Source organism: Eleutherodactylus coqui, chromosome 1, assembly GCF_035609145.1.
Source record: "Eleutherodactylus coqui strain aEleCoq1 chromosome 1, aEleCoq1.hap1, whole genome shotgun sequence".
Taxonomy (NCBI): domain Eukaryota; kingdom Metazoa; phylum Chordata; class Amphibia; order Anura; family Eleutherodactylidae; genus Eleutherodactylus; species Eleutherodactylus coqui.
The window spans coordinates 454,093,756-454,113,182 of record NC_089837.1 but is presented as its reverse complement, the minus strand read 5'-3'; positions in this window follow the sequence as shown (position 1 = coordinate 454,113,182).

Here is a 19,427-nt window from a genome sequence, read left to right as displayed (position 1 = left end):
CTTCTGCGCATGCACCCGACACTTTAATTTGGCGCACATGCGCAGAAGTCGGTGGCAGGTCTTTCAGGACCAGATCTTTGCAGGACATCGCGGAGACCGGAGGTCAGTAGTTTCATCTCTCCTCACTGATCCGATCTGTGACGGGAGATGAAACTTTAACTTTTTAAAAACTTTAATGCAATAGCTATTATCCATTGGATAACAGCGATCATGTAACTGGGGGTCGCACAATGCAGCCCCTTGTGACAGTTCACTGCAATCAGCTACCTCTGGCAGCCAAAAGCAAGGAGCTGTCACACGAACAGAACCCAAGGCTTTACCCTGTAGGGCCGGTATGTTTTTACGGCCCTGTAGATTAAATTACAGCCCAGACACCCAGAACGTGAAAACACGTATGGGTAGTCACTAAATGGTTAAATCAGCCCAATTGTGTTTGAACATAGAAGAAAACTGTGTTCTGTCCCAGTCCAGCATGGAGAGGGTCCTGGAGTCGGTTGGGAAACAGTTGGGAGGATCCCCAACCCTTATTCCATCCCATGAATTACACCTGCTGCTCTGACTGAACAGGTGAGAAGAGCTGACTCTCTTGTACTAGTGAGTGATGGCTGTAAGACTGAAGCAGACAAGAGGGGTAAGAAAAAGGCATAGACTGCTGACGGGGCTGTGCTGCTAGTATGACCCTCCTGTCACTGAGAAGGTATTTGGGTTGCTGGTATGAGTTGGTTACTTATGTTGCTGTGACAAATGTCATCTCTCCCCCCCCCCCCCCCCACATACACACACGGACTGTATAACTCCTTAGGATATGGGAACACTGGAAATGCTGTGGATTCCCCATTGCAGAGTTTGTTGGGAAGAATCTGCAGCATTGCACAGAACCAGGAATATGGAATGTGGATGAGACTTCAGGAAACCTCGTTCATACGCTGGAAACATTAATTTGACTTCTGTTTTATGCCAGTAATTGGCATAATTTATGGTGGAAATGTGAAAATCTGGTGCATGGATGGGTACACAAAGACGTGGCATATCTATTATTGGGACTCTTACTAAATTTGCAGCATCTTGTGCCTAGCTTTGTAATAAATTCCAGGATTAGTAAATACTCCCTCCATAACTTTACTTTGCTAGCGACGTAGCTGTATGACGTGGAGGCTTTATGGCTTTGCTTGGAATGTAAAACAGCAGTTGCACTCTTTCTTGTTTTAATTTTCTTAACTTGTGCAGTATAAGTGCTAACTTTTATTCTGCAGGGTAAGATTAGCGCTCCCTCTGTGATGTTATCGGGCTCTGGTGATATAATTGCAGAGAGATCAGCTGGTTGCCATGGTAACAGGATGCCACCTACAGGCGTCCTGTATTGCCTATGATCGCCATAATAAGCGATAAGGCATTGCAGGAGAGAAGTCCCGCAATGCCTTCTCATAGCGATCATAGGTGCTATGGTGTAAGTCAAATGGTGTAAAAAAAAAACAAAAAACTTTTTGGGGCTTTTTCTCATATTAGCATAAAAAATCCCACATATTTGGTATCATCGTGTCTGTAACGACACGTACAATAAGTTGAATATGCTTTTTATCCTGCACGGCAAAAAGCGTAAAAGAAACCGCTAAAAAACGCGCAAACGCAATAAAAGTGATACAAAAAGCCGTATGTACCCCAAAATGGTACCAATAAAAACTACAGTTTGTCTCGCAAAAACTAAGCCTCACAGAGCTGCGTCCATGGAAAAATAAAAAAGGTATAGAACTTTGAATGCAGCGATTTGGAAAAAAAATTTTTCTCAAAAAAGTTTTTTTTCTGCAGAAAAGTGGAAAAATCTTAAAATAAGAATTTTGGTATCATTGCAATCGTATCGACCCGCATAAAAAATGTATTGTGTCATTTATGCTGCATAATTAATGCTTTAAACAAAAAACAAAAATCTATGGCGATCATAAAAAAAAATTATAAAAGTTTTACAATATAGTATATATGTACCCAAAAAATGGCAGTGATAAAAAAAAAAGTATACACAATAGAAAAGCAACAGAAGCAGCTTAGAGATCTTACTTTTCACCTGGATGACATAGAGAACAGGGGCCGCCGCAACAACCTAAAATTAAGAGGTATCCCGGAGGACGTACCCCCAGATGCCCTATACGAATGTGTAACGTCCATCTTTAACAAACTACTGCAACGCCCGGAAAACAGAGTAATAGAAATGGACAGAGTGCACCGTCTGATGGGCGGGAAGCCGCGGAACCCCAATGTCCCCAGAGACGTCATTTGTCGCATACACTTCTACAGACAGAAAGAGGAGATCCAGCGACTTGCATGGGAACAGGGACCAGTCAGATTCAACGGGGCAGAGATTACAATTCTACCGGACGTCTCAAGACTAACACTTAACAGCCGGAGAATAATTCGCCCACTACTAGATGCGGCTCGTAGAACAGATGCGACATACAGATGGGGACACCCGTTCCACCTGATTTTACGCAGACGTGGCCGTACCTTTACGGTCAGATCACCCTCAGACCTTGAGGGGGCATTTAACTTCCTGGAGGTACCGGCGGTCCCGATCCCAGACTGGACTGCCCCAATGGACCCAATCCCCCCCAATGCGTAGGGGACCTGAACATGGGGGGTCTCAAACCCCCGGTCTTCAATGCCAGACTAGGCCACGATCTCCCCGATACCGATCAAGGACACAGGACACTACCTAACAACACTACTGGACCCGACAAGCCTAAACCTTCGAACTCTCAAGAAAGTAAACGGAGCGACCGGTTCTCCGCTATACCCACAATCATTTATTTCTCCCTTTTTCTCTTCTGCCTTAATATTCTTTGTTTCCTTTCAGAACAGACACCGCAATATGCGGCTAAGCGGACAAGCCGAATGTTTATGCAGTTCGCGGTTGAACAACTAATAGAATAGGAAAAGTTATTCTGTTAACTGTTTAAACGCGCTTTGAGTCCAAGAGCGCCCTTGCAGACCCTACGCAGTCTCACGTTCCCCAAGTAGGGCTTCAGAGGCTCTGATTAAACCCCCAAGTTTGGGGGAACAGACCCTCTGACTAGTTTATAGTTACTAGCGTATAGCTAGCACGGACCCCAAGGGCATTTAAACAGCTACTTTGGTGTCTGTCTACAACCTTGTGAGTCCACCCCCCCCCCTCCTGTGTCCCCCCACTTTCCTCCCTACCTACTCCTCCTTTCCAATACGCGCTCTTACGCTCCAGGAGTACCACAACTCTATTCCATCCGAGCAAACATGGTCTCCCGCCCCGCTAACTTTACGGTTGTTTCTCTTAATGTACAGGGACTGAACACCCCGGAGAAAAGGTCCTCCATCTTCTGTGGAAAAGAAGAGCACAGGTGGCCTTCGTCCAGGAGACACACTTCCGGACAGACGCACTCCCGAAGTTCTCAGATGCCAGGTTCCCGAACACTTACCATGGCACGAATCACGAGTCCAAATCAAAGGGAGTCTCTATCCTCATCGCCAACTCGGTGCCATGGGAGCATGTGGAGACGCGCTGTGATCCAGGAGGCAGATACATCTTTCTTAAGGGTAAGCAAGCCAATGCACCGGTCACACTAGCAACAGTGTATCTCCCTAACTCCAACCAGGTGACCTTTTTGGAAAGGACCCTGGAGGACTTAGAGGAATTCAAGGAGGGCACCCTGATACTAGGGGGAGATTTCAATATCACCTTAGACCCACACATAGATACATCTAGAAGCAGTAGCAGCCTACCATTAGCGACGCACCGCAGGTTCCGGAAAACACTCCATAAGCACCAACTAGTAGATGCATGGAGGATAGTACACCCCACTACCAGAGACTACACTTGCTTCTCAGCACCACATAACTCTTACTCCAGAATAGATTATTTTCTCATACACCATTCGACCTTGTCCACCCTGGTCTCGGCAGACATAGATAATATAACAGTCTCGGACCACGCCATGATTACCTTATCCTTAGCACTCCCATCCATACACAACAGAATATGGCACTGGAGATTAAATGAATCCCTAATCAGTGATCCAAATACCTCTGAAGAGATCAGCAAGGCACTACAAGAGTACTTTGACCATAACAATACCCCAGATGTAGACCCGTTAACGACATGGGAGGCACACAAATGTGTCATCCGAGGTGTATGCGTCAGCCTTGGCTCTCGTCTCAAAAAGGAGCGCAGTGCTCAGCTCAGGGGATTGCTCTCCCAAATCAAAACCCTAGAACTCATTCATAAAACCCCTCAGGGAGACGATAGGGTAGCAGAACTGACGCAACTTAGGGAGAAGGTACGCTCGCTCTGCCTAAGTCATGCAAAGGCGAACTTAGTAAAATGTAGACGTAACTTTTTTGAGTTCGGAGACAAACCCAGTCGTACACTCGCCCGCGCTCTCCGTGACACCAGATCCAAGACATATGTACCGCACATTACAAATACTAATGGCCAAGTACGAAACATCCCCCAACAGATAGCAGAAGCATTCAGAGACTACTACCATGCCCTATACAATCTGGCCCCCTCAAGGTCGGACCAAGAAAAGATAGCTAGAAAGGCGAAGATGGTAGACTACCTCCAACGCTCAAACCTAGCCAAATTCTCACAGGAGGCCATTAGCTCAATGGAATCTCCAATCACGCCAGAAGAACTAGCAGGGGCCCTGTCAGACTCCAAAACAGGGAAGGCGCCGGGACCCGACGGGCTCACTCTCACTTATTATAAAAAATACGCGTCAATCCTATCTCCCCACTTCATCCAGGCCTTCAACACCATTACAACAGGAAATAAACTGCAGAGAGACACCCTAAAAGCCCACATAACGGTAATCCCAAAAGAAGGGAAGGATCCATCGCAATGCCAGAGCTACCGACCTATCTCATTACTAAACGCAGATTTGAAATTGTTCTCTAAAATATTAGCCAGCAGAATCTCCCCATTCTTACAAGCCCTGATTCACAAAGATCAGGTAGGCTTTGTCCCACTAAGAGAGGCTAGGGACAATACAACGAAAACAATAAACTTGATCAACTTAACAAAAAAAAGCTCACTCCCCATCTGTCTGTTATCTACAGACGTGGACAAAGCCTTTGACAGAGTAGACTGGGACTTCATATTTGCTACGTTGTCCCACACGGGAGTCGGACCAAACATGACCTCATGGCTGAAGAGCCTATATTCCAACCCAACAGCCTCTGTCAGAGTGAATGGCCAGCTCTCCTCGCCATTTACGATTGGCAACGGTACTAGACAGGGTTGCCCACTGTCACCCCTGATTTTTGTCCTCTGTCTGGAACCGCTGTTGGGACATATCCGCGCTAACCCCGACGTAAAGGGAATCAAGCTGTCTAACACAGAGCACAAGATTGCAGCATATGCGGATGATCTTCTATTTTATGTCGCAAACCCAAGAATATCCCTACCTAACTTGCTAGCAGAAATTAACCAATATTCTGCTATATCGAACTTTAAAATCAACTATAACAAGTCAGCGGCGCTCAACATATCACCACCACAGACCTTAGTATCTGAGCTCCGAGAGTCTTTCCCTTTCGTATGGGCGCGAGACCACATACAATATCTTGGCATCAAGTTGACGCCCGAAACTGAGGGGTTATACGCGGCGAACTTTCCAACACTTCTAAGTAGAATAAGGCAAGACCTCAGCTCCTGGTCAAAGGGCCTTTTCTCATGGTTTGGTAGGGGGGCAATAATTAAAATGAATATCCTCCCAAGGGTGCTATACCTGCTTCAGGCCCTCCCCATACGAATCCCAAAACAGTTTTTCCAAAACCTGGACTCTCTGATGACCAAGTTTGTTTGGGCAGATAAACCTACCCGGATAGCAAGGAACACGCTCTCCAGACCAAAGAATGAGGGGGGGATAGGCCTCCCCAACTTTAAAAGATACTACCAAGCAGCACACTTAGCACGTATTATTGACTGGCACAGAGACTCAACAATTAAACAATGGGTAAACATAGAGCAACATCACACCCCCACACCACTTGTAGTGCTACCTTGGACGCAAGAGAAGGCCCCCTCAGAAATAACCCAACACCCCACAATCGGCCCCACACTATCAGTAGCGGCGCAAATGTACCCCAGGGCGAACATATCACCTAAGCCATCCCCAATGTTCCCAATCCTGGGTAATCCCTCCTTCTCCCCAGGCGTAGAAGAGCGGGCTTTCAAAAGTTGGTTTTCGGAGGGCGCATACCGAGCAGAACATTTCTTACAAGATGGCCAATGGCTATCGATGGGCGCCCTACTAGAAATGACAGACAAAGCACAATTGACACTGTGGCAAACTCTCCAATTAAGACACTTCCTTTTATCTCTCCCCCGACCCAACACATTCACGCGTCCGAAAACACAATACGAATTCATCTGTAATGAAGAAGGTCCCTCCAGACATACGCTATCAAGGATATACAACATACTCAACACACAGTCGGAGGCGCCACCACCAGGTTACATACAGAGGTGGGAGACGGAACTCGGGATTACATTCTCCCCGGAAGAAAGGGAGAGAATATTCACAATCGCACACTCCTCATCAATCTCTAGCAAGATACAGGAATCAGGATTTAAGATTCTCTCGCAATGGTATAGGGTGCCCTCCTTCCTAAACGCAATATTTCCCTCGGTCTCACATCTATGTTGGAGATGTGGCACTGGACAAGGTACACTGCTGCACGTGTTCTGGGAGTGTCCGGACCTGGCGGGCTTCTGGTCAGAGGTTTGGCGGATTACGTCAAAGTTTACAGACCGGTTGCTTCCAAGGGCCCCCGCTTTCTTTCTCCTGCATCATAGCGATATACCACTAGCAATATACAAAAACTCGTTGACGTGCTACCTGGTGAGTGCAGCGAGATCTTGCATCCCCAGACTTTGCAGGCAGACAGCCTCGCCCACACTGGGCCTATGGCTTAGCACAGTGAACCGGATTATGGAGATGGAGGACCTTACGGCGTCCCTCAAAGGGCGACAGGAGAAATTCAGGAAGACTTGGTCCCACTGGATAATGTTTCAGAGCTCGGAGGAATACCGGCAATTGCTACGCACGTAAGATACCACACCCCCCACCACGACCCCTACTCTCCCTTCCCTTCTTTCCTCCCCCCTCCCCCCCCCCCCCTCCTTAAATGTCAGGTTGTTCTCCTACTATGTCCAAGCTTAAATGACAGTTCTTGGACCATATGATGCTCTACACATAACAGTGAAGTGGGAAGTATCAATGGTTCAAGCACACAACGTAGAAAAGGTTCATCCTAGTTAATAGACCACAGATAAAGTAACAAGAGGCGGACGAGGTGACCCCAGGTTACCAGAACTTGGTTAGTTTAAAGGTTGTAAAATGTTTAAAAAAAATGTTTTTTGTTGAATGAAACTGTGATAAACATTGAAATGGAAATTGAAAATGAGAAAATAAAGAATAAAAAAAAAAATAAAAAAATATATGGCTGCGTCGATGAAAAAATAAAAAAGTTATGGCTTTTGAAAAATGGAGAATAAAATCCGCCAAAAATCGGTGGGTCCTTAAGCCAAAAAAAGGCCATGTCCTTAAGGGGTTAATACAGGTCTCTATAGATTCTCTATAGCTGACCTATCTGAACATGCACCTGACTTGCTACTAATGTCAGTGCATTGGTTCTAGACTAGATCTAAGTCTGCACCCTAGTCTTCCTTCTTTTCTTACCAACGTGGCTACTATACCACCGTACCCTGGTGGTTATTTGCCCAACGGGATTCAGTATATATATATATACTTTTTGGCGACATCTTCGCAGACAGCCTACCTTTTGACAATTTAATCCTACCGTTTATATATTCTAAAAGAGGAAGATAGCTTAGTCAATTAAATTATTGATGCTATTAATCCTACTAAAGATTTTTTGGTCAGACAAATATCTGTGGCTCCTGATGAACCGCTCTAAAGCGAGCGGGGAAACGCGTTGAGCCGAAGTCCTCTGTGACTTCTACAAACGACTGTCACCAGTCACTCAGTGCAGGAACTCTTTATATGCACTATAGTCATCCACTTATACTGACCATGTTACTGTGATCATTATCTATATTGGAGACATTGGATGCATAATTCAAACTTGCACCTAAACACATCTTCTCCTCTTTTTGTGTGTGAATTTATGTTAGTACTGTCAGTCAGCCCGTATATGTTTTTAAGAGTTTCTAATAAACTATATTATTTTAGTCTATATCAGTGAAGGGTTAATACAGGTCTGTTTTTGTAGATCTCATTGAGTGAATGGCAGCCAAGCCAACATCACAACCCAACACTACACTGTTATCAAAATTGTGGGAGTTAAAGAAACAGCATAGTGCACTGTGTTATACTGTATCCGTAGCTTGCTTTCTCGTCATTGAGCGCTACAGAAATAGCGCTGTGCTAAGCTCTCGACTCTTTCTGTAGGCTCTGGATGGGTGGCTGGTAGCAATGGCAGTGGTTTACCCCTTCAAGTACTTGCCTAGCACTGAATGACAATATGCCTTCACACCATCATTCATCTTGCAGAATCTTGCTTGGAGGCCTGCCAGAGTATATGTCCCCAGCTTAGAGCCTAGAGGGCTCCTAGTTCAAAGTAAGAGCCGGGTCACAGACTACTACTGAAAGTATGTCTAGTTGGATTTAAAAACAGCACACATTGTAGTAAACAAAAGGTATTTATTTGGCAGCTGAATTAGCGGTATAGTCAGTAAACTGGCTCAATTTCAAATGCTTTGGCAATGCTGGATTTACTATTTAAAAGAACAGTCTCTGCTTGCCAGCCTTTGTAGAGACAAATAGTCCCTTAAACTACATGGCGGTGTCTGTCTTGGATGGAGCATCTCTGGTGGCGTCTCTCTTGGGTGGAGCCTCTGTCTTGAGTTCAGTGTCTGGCGTCTGTCTTGGGTGCAGTGTCTCTTGTGGCGTCTGTCTTGGGTGCAGTGTCTGACTTGGGTGGAGCGTCTGCCGGTCTGGCTTGGGTACAGCGTGTTGTTTTAATGCAGTGTCTGGTGGCGCGTGGCTTGGGTGGAGCAGATCGGCCGGTCCCGTGCCTAAGAAGACAAAAGATAGAAAATTTAATTATTGTATTTCTACGCGGTCTGTCCCGCGTAGGGCCTCTCGGCCGGTCTGTCCCGCGTAGGGCCTCTCGGCCGGTCTGTCCCGCGTAGGGCCTCTCGGCCGGTCTGTCCCGCGTAGGGCCTCTCGGCCGGTCTGTCCCGCGTAGGGCCTCTCGGCCGGTCTGTCCCGCGTAGGGCCTCTCGGCCGGTCTGTCCCGCGTAGGGCCTCTCGGCCGGTCTGTCCCGCGTAGGGCCTCTCGGCCGGTCTGTCCCGCGTAGGGCCTCTCGGCCGGTCTGTCCCGCGTAGGGCCTCTCGGCCGGTCTGTCCCGCGTAGGGCCTCTCGGCCGGTCTGTCCCGCGTAGGGCCTCTCGGCCGGTCTGTCCCGCGTAGGGCCTCTCGGCCGGTCTGTCCCGCGTAGGGCCTCTCGGCCGGTCTGTCCCGCGTAGGGCCTCTCGGCCGGTCTGTCCCGCGTAGGGCCTCTCGGCCGGTCTGTCCCGCGTAGGGCCTCTCGGCCGGTCTGTCCCGCGTAGGGCCTCTCGGCCGGTCTGTCCCGCGTAGGGCCTCTCGGCCGGTCTGTCCCGCGTAGGGCCTCTCGGCCGGTCTGTCCCGCGTAGGGCCTCTCGGCCGGTCTGTCCCGCGTAGGGCCTCTCGGCCGGTCTGTCCCGCGTAGGGCCTCTCGGCCGGTCTGTCCCGCGTAGGGCCTCTCGGCCGGTCTGTCCCGCGTAGGGCCTCTCGGCCGGTCTGTCCCGCGTAGGGCCTCTCGGCCGGTCTGTCCCGCGTAGGGCCTCTCGGCCGGTCTGTCCCGCGTAGGGCCTCTCGGCCGGTCTGTCCCGCGTAGGGCCTCTCGGCCGGTCTGTCCCGCGTAGGGCCTCTCGGCCGGTCTGTCCCGCGTAGGGCCTCTCGGCCGGTCTGTCCCGCGTAGGGCCTCTCGGCCGGTCTGTCCCGCGTAGGGCCTCTCGGCCGGTCTGTCCCGCGTAGGGCCTCTCGGCCGGTCTGTCCCGCGTAGGGCCTCTCGGCCGGTCTGTCCCGCGTAGGGCCTCTCGGCCGGTCTGTCCCGCGTAGGGCCTCTCGGCCGGTCTGTCCCGCGTAGGGCCTCTCGGCCGGTCTGTCCCGCGTAGGGCCTCTCGGCCGGTCTGTCCCGCGTAGGGCCTCTCGGCCGGTCTGTCCCGCGTAGGGCCTCTCGGCCGGTCTGTCCCGCGTAGGGCCTCTCGGCCGGTCTGTCCCGCGTAGGGCCTCTCGGCCGGTCTGTCCCGCGTAGGGCCTCTCGGCCGGTCTGTCCCGCGTAGGGCCTCTCGGCCGGTCTGTCCCGCGTAGGGCCTCTCGGCCGGTCTGTCCCGCGTAGGGCCTCTCGGCCGGTCTGTCCCGCGTAGGGCCTCTCGGCCGGTCTGTCCCGCGTAGGGCCTCTCGGCCGGTCTGTCCCGCGTAGGGCCTCTCGGCCGGTCTGTCCCGCGTAGGGCCTCTCGGCCGGTCTGTCCCGCGTAGGGCCTCTCGGCCGGTCTGTCCCGCGTAGGGCCTCTCGGCCGGTCTGTCCCGCGTAGGGCCTCTCGGCCGGTCTGTCCCGCGTAGGGCCTCTCGGCCGGTCTGTCCCGCGTAGGGCCTCTCGGCCGGTCTGTCCCGCGTAGGGCCTCTCGGCCGGTCTGTCCCGCGTAGGGCCTCTCGGCCGGTCTGTCCCGCGTAGGGCCTCTCGGCCGGTCTGTCCCGCGTAGGGCCTCTCGGCCGGTCTGTCCCGCGTAGGGCCTCTCGGCCGGTCTGTCCCGCGTAGGGCCTCTCGGCCGGTCTGTCCCGCGTAGGGCCTCTCGGCCGGTCTGTCCCGCGTAGGGCCTCTCGGCCGGTCTGTCCCGCGTAGGGCCTCTCGGCCGGTCTGTCCCGCGTAGGGCCTCTCGGCCGGTCTGTCCCGCGTAGGGCCTCTCGGCCGGTCTGTCCCGCGTAGGGCCTCTCGGCCGGTCTGTCCCGCGTAGGGCCTCTCGGCCGGTCTGTCCCGCGTAGGGCCTCTCGGCCGGTCTGTCCCGCGTAGGGCCTCTCGGCCGGTCTGTCCCGCGTAGGGCCTCTCGGCCGGTCTGTCCCGCGTAGGGCCTCTCGGCCGGTCTGTCCCGCGTAGGGCCTCTCGGCCGGTCTGTCCCGCGTAGGGCCTCTCGGCCGGTCTGTCCCGCGTAGGGCCTCTCGGCCGGTCTGTCCCGCGTAGGGCCTCTCGGCCGGTCTGTCCCGCGTAGGGCCTCTCGGCCGGTCTGTCCCGCGTAGGGCCTCTCGGCCGGTCTGTCCCGCGTAGGGCCTCTCGGCCGGTCTGTCCCGCGTAGGGCCTCTCGGCCGGTCTGTCCGGCGTAGGGCCTCTCGGCCGGTCTGTCCGGCGTAGGGCCTCTCGGCCGGTCTGTCCGGCGTAGGGCCTCTCGGCCGGTCTGTCCGGCGTAGGGCCTCTCGGCCGGTCTGTCCGGCGTAGGGCCTCTCGGCCGGTCTGTCCGGCGTAGGGCCTCTCGGCCGGTCTGTCCGGCGTAGGGCCTCTCGGCCGGTCTGTCCGGCGTAGGGCCTCTCGGCCGGTCTGTCCGGCGTAGGGCCTCTCGGCCGGTCTGTCCGGCGTAGGGCCTCTCGGCCGGTCTGTCCGGCGTAGGGCCTCTCGGCCGGTCTGTCCGGCGTAGGGCCTCTCGGCCGGTCTGTCCGGCGTAGGGCCTCTCGGCCGGTCTGTCCGGCGTAGGGCCTCTCGGCCGGTCTGTCCGGCGTAGGGCCTCTCGGCCGGTCTGTCCGGCGTAGGGCCTCTCGGCCGGTCTGTCCGGCGTAGGGCCTCTCGGCCGGTCTGTCCGGCGTAGGGCCTCTCGGCCGGTCTGTCCGGCGTAGGGCCTCTCGGCCGGTCTGTCCGGCGTAGGGCCTCTCGGCCGGTCTGTCCGGCGTAGGGCCTCTCGGCCGGTCTGTCCGGCGTAGGGCCTCTCGGCCGGTCTGTCCGGCGTAGGGCCTCTCGGCCGGTCTGTCCGGCGTAGGGCCTCTCGGCCGGTCTGTCCGGCGTAGGGCCTCTCGGCCGGTCTGTCCGGCGTAGGGCCTCTCGGCCGGTCTGTCCGGCGTAGGGCCTCTCGGCCGGTCTGTCCGGCGTAGGGCCTCTCGGCCGGTCTGTCCGGCGTAGGGCCTCTCGGCCGGTCTGTCCGGCGTAGGGCCTCTCGGCCGGTCTGTCCGGCGTAGGGCCTCTCGGCCGGTCTGTCCGGCGTAGGGCCTCTCGGCCGGTCTGTCCGGCGTAGGGCCTCTCGGCCGGTCTGTCCGGCGTAGGGCCTCTCGGCCGGTCTGTCCGGCGTAGGGCCTCTCGGCCGGTCTGTCCGGCGTAGGGCCTCTCGGCCGGTCTGTCCGGCGTAGGGCCTCTCGGCCGGTCTGTCCGGCGTAGGGCCTCTCGGCCGGTCTGTCCGGCGTAGGGCCTCTCGGCCGGTCTGTCCGGCGTAGGGCCTCTCGGCCGGTCTGTCCGGCGTAGGGCCTCTCGGCCGGTCTGTCCGGCGTAGGGCCTCTCGGCCGGTCTGTCCGGCGTAGGGCCTCTCGGCCGGTCTGTCCGGCGTAGGGCCTCTCGGCCGGTCTGTCCGGCGTAGGGCCTCTCGGCCGGTCTGTCCGGCGTAGGGCCTCTCGGCCGGTCTGTCCGGCGTAGGGCCTCTCGGCCGGTCTGTCCGGCGTAGGGCCTCTCGGCCGGTCTGTCCGGCGTAGGGCCTCTCGGCCGGTCTGTCCGGCGTAGGGCCTCTCGGCCGGTCTGTCCGGCGTAGGGCCTCTCGGCCGGTCTGTCCGGCGTAGGGCCTCTCGGCCGGTCTGTCCGGCGTAGGGCCTCTCGGCCGGTCTGTCCGGCGTAGGGCCTCTCGGCCGGTCTGTCCGGCGTAGGGCCTCTCGGCCGGTCTGTCCGGCGTAGGGCCTCTCGGCCGGTCTGTCCGGCGTAGGGCCTCTCGGCCGGTCTGTCCGGCGTAGGGCCTCTCGGCCGGTCTGTCCGGCGTAGGGCCTCTCGAATTGAATACGTGTTAGGGTTTAGAGCAAGTTAGTGGGGACCCCCGTGATGTAATTGTGGTGGGCCTATGTGTTGCTATGGCAACAGGACACCAGATACTGATTGTTGCTGTTGCTACTGCCCACTGGTTAGAGCGAAATCAGGCCGTGATTCACGGCCCGGATATCACCGTCGCAATACATGGGAAACCCCTGGATGCAAGGCATTTTCATATAAAAACAGCCTTGCATCATTGCACGGGGAACCCTTTCATCCAATTGCTTTCAATGAGGCTTCAGCCCTAATGAGAGCAATAGGAGGACATTGCGATCCTCTGCCATTGCTCTGACAGTATTCAGTTATGAGGGGACTCCCCACAAGGATGAGGGAATCCACAACCGCTGATCTCACAGAAGCGGCAGAGGAACACAATGTGCCCAATTGATTTTCAATGGGGCCAGCGCTGCTACAAGCCCCATTGAGAACGAGGTGAAACCCCTGGATTTCACTAAACGAATCCACTGCTGCAGCTGTCACAGTATTCAGTGATGAGGGGACTCCCCGCGGGGATGAAGGAATCCCCAGCCGCTTCTGTCACAGACACGGCAGGGGATGGCGATGTCTTCCCCTTGCTTTCAATGAGGGCAGCGCTGATGCAGCCGGTCCCGTTGGAATCAATGGGCGATATCGCATTCCTGCGATTCTGTGATTTTGTTTTACACAGCATCGCAGGAATGAAAACATTGCAAATGAAAATGCAACCATTGAAAGTCAGTGGTTTCATAATCATGCGTTTTCACTTACTCTGGCATCGCGGGAAAATCGCCTGATTTTAATGCCAGTTTGAAGGCTCTCTTAGCAATATAAAAAGTGGTAAAAAAAAAAAATCGTGCGTAAAAACAAACAAACCTTTTTTTGCACTCATTCTCCTTTTTATATTAAAAAAAACTTTTTAAATTCCACATTTCATATTGTCGTATCCATAAATGGATAATAAATTGAACACGCTATTTATCTTGCACAAATTTTTTTTTTAAAAAGCCTAAAAACAGAGGCAAAATGCTTACTTTTTTTGCCTCCCAAAAATGCAATAAAACTTATCAAAAAAGTCATATGTAAACCAAAACGGTACCAATAAAAACTACAGCTTGTCACATAAAAAAACAAAGCCCTCACAGAGTTCCGAACATGTATAAATAAAAGCTATAGACTTTGAATGCAGCGATGTAGAAAAAAATATTTTTGTGGAAAAATTTTTTAAAAATAAGAATTTTGCTACCCTCATAATTGAACTGCCTCTCAGAAAAAATGTATCATATCAATCATGTTGCATGACTAAGGGCTCCTTCCCATGGACGGATTTCCCCCGCGTAATTCGCGGCGGAAATCTGCTGCGTTTGCTGCAGCTATTAGGTTCTACTGAACCTAATAGCTAAGGGCTTGCGGTGCGGAATTCCGCACCGTGAAATCTCCGGTCCTCACCCGCGGCATGCTCTATTTACCGTGGGTGTACGCGCGGACGGCTTCCATTGCAGTCAAATCGCCTCTCCACCTACCGCCACCGCGTCATATGACGTGGCCGGCGTGTCACATGACGCTGCGGCGCGTCATGCCGAAGCGTCATGCGGGAGCGAGGACGCCGGATCTGCTGGTAAGTTTGGGGTCTCTGGGGGGCCTTCGTGACGGGCTCCGCCGCAGAATTCACGCGGCGGAGACAGTCACTGCCGTGTGCAGCCGGCCTAATACTGTAAGAAAAACTGTGGCAGAATTGATGTGCTTTCTCTCGCTGCTCGTAAAAAACAATTGATAAAGGATTTACAAAATATAGTATATATACCCAAACATTGTAGCAATAAAAACTACATTTTGCCTCGCCAAAAAACAAGCCCTGCTGAGACTTAAAAGGCCTTAATACACACCAGTCCCAGGAGCATTAACTAGGCCTTGGGTTGCCATAGTAACCCATAGGCATCCTATGGTCGTGTTGCTGGAAGGGATGGAAGGATTCCCTCTAACGGCTTAGATTCTAACATTCAGCATTGAGTGGGACATTTTAAGTTAAGCGGCTAGCCTCTGATCATTAACCATGTGCTGCAGATTTCACCTTTTTGGGTGAAATCTGTGACAAGTCCACCCAAAATCCACACAATTAAACTGTTAATTAAATGACTGCTAATCTTTGTGTGACTTGGTTGCTTATGACTCCAGGTGTCCCCCTCGCTGGCGCTCCTTGAGGCTGACACTGCGGCCGGCACTGGCTTCCCCGCGGACAGCTGCAGATCACTGGTCCCATCAGGTAATAATCCAATCCTTAATGTCTCTTCCTTCTGTCCTCCAACGTATTTGGCCCCTAGATGGGTCTCCGCTGCTCTTTGTCTGCCTGGACTTTGCTACGGCATAGATTTCCTTGGACTCTCCGAAGGACTTGCTGTTGCCTCTTCTTTCTTCTTTATCTGCCACTCTCGTCATTTCTCCTCTTCCGGCTTCTCCAGCTGTTCCTGGCAAAATCCCATCCAGTTGGGTTAACTTCTTGTCAGCAGCACCAGCAGTTCTCATCTGGCTTCAAGATGGCGTCTGACTGACCAACTGCCGCTTTTCCTTCTGGAAGCTCTGCCCACTCCAGGCTCCGCCCACTTCACTGCACTACACAGAGGATAACTGTTATGTCTGGTCTCACAAGAACTAAATTAAAGGGCCCATATCACTCCATTACAATAATAAAAAATATATATGGAAATGATGATAATCCAAGGACTCTAGCTAGGTTGGTCTCACACAGCGCATTTTTCATGTGTTTTATATATATTATCAATGCTGATTATTAGCACTGGTTAAACTTGTACAACGCACGTATGTAATAAAAAAAACATGTTTTTAATCTGTTTTTTCAGATCTTTTTCCCTTGCATTTCATAACTCAAAAAAATCCCACAGTGAGATCTCAGCTTTAGGGCTCATTCACAAGAGTGGATGCAATTTTGGCCTGTGTGTAATTCATGCATTTTTCACTCACGCAAGAAAAAGTCCCAACTGGTATCACGTTTTCTTCATGCTGTCTTCTAGCGAAAACACAGTGAATACGTATGTGTCAGCCGTAGTGCAGTTTTTTTACATTTCTATTGAATGTGCAATTTTGGTCTGTAAATACGGACCAAAATAAGACATGCTGCAATTTTTTTTACTTGTGTTAAAAAAATTAAAAAAAACATTTCACATCTAAATGCACCAATCCAAAGTCCAATACTACTATTTTGCACTTCCCAAAACAAACGATACTCCCGATTTAGAAATAGGGTTGCCACCTTCGTCACAAAATAATACCGTCCATGGTGAAAAGGGGCGTGGCTTATCACAGCATTTTTCCCCTCCTTTATCTCCTGGATCGCGTCCACCGTTTGTGCGCATGCTTGAGATCCAGGCCAGCATATTCTCGCGAGTAGATGACGTTTAGTGTGAATCACACGTTATCTACTCGCGAGAACACGCTGCAGATGCTCGCAATCTACACATATATAATTATATACATGAGATACCCAGGTTACCCCAGCATGGTCCATATCACTATATACAGGAGATATACTTTCCCTGTATATAGTGATGCTGATGTAACCTGGATATGTCCTGTACATAATTATATGTACAGCTGGTATAACGTATACCACCTAAACATACAAGATTACATGAAGTACATGGTACATACCTCGTACCACACTGTCACTGCAGGGCCGGCCAGACATCCATCCTGACCCCCACACATCACACACACAACTCCATTACATCCATCCTAATCCCCAGACATCACACACACAACTTCGCTACATCCATCCTGATCCCCAGACATCACACACATAACTCCGCTACATCTATCCTGATCCCCAGACATCGCGCACACCGCTCCGCTACATCCATCCTGATCTCCAGCCATCACACACACAGCTCTACTACATCCAACCTGACCCCCATACATCACACACAGCTCTACTACATCCAACCTGACCCCCACACATCACACACAGCTCTGCTACATCCATCCTGACCCCCACAAATCACACACATAGCTCTGCTACATCCATCCTGATCCCCACACATCACACACATGACACCTCTATATCCATCCTGATCCTGGAAGCTGTTGGCTCTCAGGTCTGTGTTTCCCCTGATTTGAGGACTGCCAGAGGAGGGTTAACTGATGCACACAATGTCCTGATGCTGACCGGTGCCTGAGCGCCATATGAGGTGGTGCACACAATCTCCTGTTGCTGACCGGTGTCTGGGCACCATATGAGGTGGTGCACACAATGTCCTGATGCTGACCGGTGCCTGAGCGCCATATGAGGTGGTGCACACAATGTCCTGATGCTGACCGGTGTCTGGGCACCATATGAGGCAGTGTACACAATGTCCTGATACTGACCAGTGTCTGAGCGCCATACGAGGCAGTGCACACAATGTCCTGATGCTGACTGGTGTCTGAGCGCCATATAAGGTGGTGCACACAATGTCCTGATGCTGACCGTTGTCTGGGCGCCATATGAGGAGGAACACACAATGTCCTGATACTGACCAGTGTCTGGGCACCATATGAGGGAGTGTACACAATGCCAGGATGCTGACCACTGTTGGGGTCATGTGTTGCTGCTTTCAGAGCTGAAGTTTACCCTGGCTTGCAGAAAACGAGTTCGGAGTGATGAGAAGTAATTACCCCTTGGCCATCCAATTTTGGATTCACGGTTTCCTAGGGGGCTTTCTCTTTCTGCCATTATACAATGGCACCATCTGCTGGCTAGAGCCAGAACTGCAGTATGTGCCATGACGGAGAGGCCCTCGACAACAGAGCCGCCAGTAATATACAGTAAGAATACTCTGCCGGACATCTTCCGACATTGGAGCTGTACAGCCTTCAATCAGAATGTCTTCAGACATCAGACAGTGGATTATATTTTTTGGTCAATCTGAGATTTGACTTTTAGGGTCTAGAGTAATTTAGTGGTCCGGATTTGAAGGCATCATTCAAGTTTTATAGGAAGCGTAGCTTTAAGAGTAAATGACATCTAAGATGACTATTGACCGCTGCCTGGGCACCATATGAGACAGTGTACACAATGTCCGGATGCTCACTAGTGCCTGGATGAGGTGGCGCACACCATGTACTGAAGCTGACCAGTACCTGAGCACCATATGAGGTGGTGCACACAATGTCCTGATGCTGACCAGTGCCTGAGCGCCATATGAGGCGGTGCACTCAATGTCCTGATGCTGACCAGTGCCTGAGCGCCATATGAGGCGGTGCACACAATGTCCTGATGCTGACCGGTGTGAGGGCACCATACGAAGCAGTGCACACAATGTCCTGATGCTGACCGGTGTGTGGGCACCATATGAGGAGGCGCACACAATGTCCTGATATTGACCAGTGTCTGGGCACCATATGAGGAAGTGCACAGAATGCCCAGATGCTGACCACTGTTGGCGTCATGTGTTGCCACTTTAAGAGCTAAGGTTTACCCTGGCTTGCAGAAAACGAGTTGGGAGTGAGGAGAAGTAATTAATGGGATCTGGACTGAATATTGGGGTTCGAATTGTGAGATTTGGTATGTGGACTGAATTTTTTGGTCGATCTGAGATTTGATTTTTAGGGTCTAGAGTAATTTAGTGGTCTGGATTAAAGGAATTATCCAAGTTTTATAGGAACTGGAACTTTAGGAGTAAATGACATCTAAGATGACTGCTGTGGTTCCCCTCCCTTTATACTGCCTTAGGCTGCCTGTCCACGGGCGTTCTTGCATTGTGTTATCCATGGTAATAATCCGGCCGCAGGTAACGCAGTGCACGCTTTCCATAGTGTTGCTATGGAAAGCGCAGCCCCCTGTCCACGAGCGGAGAATTAGGGCTCCCACACACTTGCGATTGCGTTTTTTGTTAACGCGATTGTCAATGGGACTTTCGAATGTTAAAAACGCAACGCAATGCACCAAAAACGCAATTGCATTGCATTGCGTTTTTAACATTAGAAAGTCCCATTGACAATCGCGTGAAAAAAAACCCCGCAGCGATAAAAAAAGGCTGCTTAACACAGTATTTTGGCGTGCAACTATGCCCTAAGATAGGTCATCATACAATTTATTTTACGTGACTGAAATATTAATGAATCTATTGAAATCAATGGGTTCTATTTACGGGAATTATGGACGCAAAAAAATGTGCATAAATTTGCGGTGTACATCCGCTCGTGTGAGGGCGGATATACACGCCCTGTATATTGCCCTTATAGCGAGGGCAATATACAGGGAATATTTCAAAATGTATATTCCAGCAAACCGCTCCCCATGACAAGTGATGCCGTCGTTAAAAGCACGCTGATAATAGGATGTAGTTTAAAGTCAAAGTGTCTCTAAAAAAAATGGCAAATATTGGCGACCATGA